At 48.6% G+C, this 3826-nt stretch overlaps 1 protein-coding gene across 1 annotated transcript in view; it reads left to right on the top strand.

The window, feature by feature from the left end:
* ASTN2 (astrotactin 2) overlaps positions 1 to 3826 on the top strand; it is a 297150-nt gene that overhangs the window by 90459 nt on the left and 202865 nt on the right. The window lies entirely within an intron of this gene.

Below are 3826 nucleotides of genomic sequence, written 5' to 3'. Positions count from 1 at the left end.
GGGATTCCTGCAGCATTATCACCACGGATCACTCTCTCCATAATGAGGCTAACAGCCTTATCCTGGCAGGCTGATGGTTCATCCTGCAGCCCTGGCCCTGTGGGGATGGGCAGGGAGGGTGTGGGTGCAGTGTGAGACCCCATTCCTGCAGAAGCAGAGTGTAGTGAAGCAATAGTTCAGCAACTTCGAGCTTTTCTGTAAAAAAAAAAAAAAAGAGCTAAACCCTCCACCTGTTTAATAACACACTGGAAATACAATATTGGACCTCCAGAGCTGAGCACTGGGACCTGCCCTCATTTATACTGAGTGAGCAGTGATCCTTCCTTTGGCTGGAACAGCTGAATTATTGCCATGGATTATCCAACCTGGTTTGTGCTTCTGAATCCAAAGGCAGAGGAAGGACTGTGCAGGGCAGGGTGCAGGGTGGTGGCAGTGGGAGCAGGATTCTTGTCCTGGGGGTTGGTAGATCCTGATTCATTTGTGCTCCTGCAGCAGCTGAACGCTGCACAGAGGCGTGTGCAGGACCTGTGGAAATTGCATCCAGCTCCAGGTGCACTTACTTGTCAAACTTGGTTACTTTGGTTGACTTTGGCTTCAAGCTCAGCTTGAATCCTAACTCAGCTGCAGCAGGGCTGAGTGGATAACTGTGTCCATCTCGGATGCAGTAGCTTTGAACAAAAACTCTTCAGTTTGGCCTTTTGATGGTTTGATTTATTTAAGCAGCATGTTGAAAAACCCACCCTAAAGAGGGCTTAGAGGTATGGAGCCCTGTTCCCCCCACTCCAGGCACTTTATCAGGAGTTTCTAATTCCATGGAGAATCAGCATCGTCCCTGGCTCAGCATTGTCTCTGGGAAGGATGGGGACAGACTGAAAATAACAGAGTGGTTTGGGGGGCCAAAGAAGGAAGGTGGATGCTGTTGGGGAGAGAGCAAAAGCTCCTGAGAACCTGTAAGAGCACAGCAGGTTCTGCTGAAATCTTTTGGAAGCCCCACTAATTGTCAGTTCATGGTTCTTGACAGAGGAATAAACCCTAAAACATCTGACCTGAGGTGATGGAGTCCTCTGTGTTCCAGCAGACTGCAGCACTCAGCTGATCCCGTGCTGGGAGCTGTCCTATCCAATCTCCAAACCCTGCCAAAGGGGTGTAGATCACCCTGGGAAACTCGTAGAAAGCTGATCACCCCTCTCTCCTGCCCTGGATCTCCTCCCCAGCTGGTGGCACCACTTGCCCTCTCACTTACTGAAATAAACCTCCCAATAAACCTCCCAATGAAGTCTTGAGCACCGGCTGTAGCTGCTGAACGTCCAGGATTGGGGTCGATAAAATCAATATTTCCCCTGGTTGATAGAGTTCCTCCTTCTGATGCCAAACTGAAGGAGCAGTAAACAAGCCAGCAGGCAAAATAAACCCTCCTGCACCGTGGCAAGGGGGTTTCCCACCCAGCACGCCCAGCCACAGATATGGGGAAGGGTTTGGGCCATGGGATGCTGACCTCTGTTGCTGTTTTTTTTCTTTTCTTGCTCTAATTTCCGTGGCAGGAGCCAAGAGCGAGCCAGTGCCCCAAGACTCCCAGCTCTGCTTCGCAAGCACTTTGAGATGTCTCTCATTTGCAGAGCACATATTTGTTATGTAATAAGCGCCAGGAATTAATGATCCACAGCACGGCTGGGGAAACTTGCGTACTAAGCACCCAAGGAAAAAATAACTTTTCTTTTTTTAAAATCACTGATGGAGCCATTAGGACCTGTGCTTTCCTGCACTGAGACCGCCCCAGCCCCCAGGCAGGGCAGAGCTGAGCAGGGCCAAGCGCTGCCATCTCTCTCCCAACCCTTTCCCTTTGGAGCAGCAATGTTCCTGCCGCTCCTGTTATGAATCATGAGGTTAGCAGCTTTTGACAGATCATAAATCAGTGCTTCCAAGTCGCTAGGACAAATCCCAGGACATTTAATCTTTAATATTAGACGCGTTTGAGGCAGTGAATATTTCATGAAGGTGCTGTTGCATTTTAGCACATCATTAGCCGTCTCTTTTCTCCCCCCCCCTCTTTCCTTTTTTTGCTGCCTCTCCCTTCCCAGGCGTCTCTTCCTCAAAAATCTCAGTGGTTGAATCCCCATCTCGCTCCCTCCTGACAATAAAGCTCTTTACTGTAATCCTTGTGAGGCATTTTAAGAACTTGCTTAAGGAGGAGCAGGCAGGTAGCTGCCACTCTGCCTTGCCACTGTGAGGGGGGTCCCCACCTCCCCAGCATCCTCTCCATGTCCCCACCTCAGCTGTGTTTACAGCTCAGCTTTGCTGCGCTGTCAGGCACGATGGGGAGAGGAGGGGAGGGAGGAGGGGAACACTGGCAGCAGCTTGTAGCAGAAACTCCACGTGCAAATCCAATTAATCTTTTGATTTTGCTGTTTCTTGCTCCGGGTTATGTATTTCTACCAAACACTGAATCAATTTGGGCCAAGTGTGGCTGGGTTTCTGGTGTGGGAAGTGTCTTCTCCTGCTGTCAGAGAGCAGAGGGGAGCAGGGCTGAGAGCCCCTCCACTGTGGGATGGGGACACAGCATGGGAACTGTCTGGGGAGGGTGGAATTGGGGGGTTCTGCACCTTTCAGTGGGAGTTTGGGCTGCAGGAGACTCTGCTCTCTTGTCCTGGTGCCAGACGGGAGAGCAGGGTTGGGAAGGGGATGTGGGATGGGTTTGTGGTGCCCACCTTGGGCATTGCTCAGGGGGGACACTGGAAAGTCAAGATCCCTGCTGAGGAGTGAACCCCTGGCTGCAGGACTGCACAGGAACACTGGCTAAGGACAGATCTTCTGCATCATGAAATCCCATCCCCAGCTACTGTGGGTGCTGCATTGTGTAATCCCCTCCCTGAGAATCACTACTACAGTGGATATTTTTGCCCCTGATGAGGGGAGAGAATGATTCATCTGACTCCATCTTATCAGAAGGCTAATTAATTACTTTATTATACTGTATTATTCTATACTATATTACACTATATTATATTACATCTAAACCGAATCTGCCATGCACTCAACTCTGCTCACACTGCACAGAATATTGTGACTGTCAGTGACAGTCCCGACACACACACTTGGCCCTGACAGGCCAGGTAAACAAAACATCCTCACTTTGGGTAAACAATTTCCATATTGCATTCTGATTTTGCACAAACACAGGCACAGCAAATGAGATAAGAATTGTTTTTCCTTACTCTGAGGTTCAGAGAATGCGAAACCCAGAATAATTCTTGGGTAGAATTGTGCCTTGCTTTTCTCTGTGAAGAGAAATGTGGCGAAAAACCATGGGTTTCTTACAGCTTTCTGTCACAGACATCTTTTCTGAAAAATCCTTTCCCTAGGATTTTTTCCTCCTGAGAAGCTGAGAGGCCTCAGGAACAAAATGTAAACAATGGTTATCTGCTGCTGTGGAATGCAACAGGTGGATCTTTGATTGGCCCATGCTGGTTGTTTCTAATTAATGGCCAATCATAGTCCAGCTGACTAGGACAGAGAGTCTGAGCCACAAACCTTTGTTATCATTCTTTCCTATTCTATTCTTAGCTAGCTTTCTGATGAAATCCTTTCTTCTATTCTTTTAGTATAGTTTTAATGTAATATATATCATAAAATAACAAATCAAGCCTTCTGAAACATGGAGTCAGATCCTCATCTCTTCCCTCAACCTGGGACCCCTGTGAACACGGTCACAGCTTTCCACATCTCCTTCGGGTTTGTTGTGGGGAGGGATAACTAGTGGGTTAGCTGGTGTAAAGTTTTCTGGTTCTCCCAGTAGGTTGGGGGAGAATAGAGCCAGGGAGATGGGTAG

Source organism: Geospiza fortis, unplaced genomic scaffold (genome assembly GCF_000277835.1).
Source record: "Geospiza fortis unplaced genomic scaffold, GeoFor_1.0 scaffold85, whole genome shotgun sequence".
In the NCBI taxonomy this organism is placed as follows: domain Eukaryota; kingdom Metazoa; phylum Chordata; class Aves; order Passeriformes; family Thraupidae; genus Geospiza; species Geospiza fortis.
The sequence above is the reverse complement of the archived record's forward strand: the minus strand, read 5'-3'. Positions and strand labels throughout refer to the sequence as shown.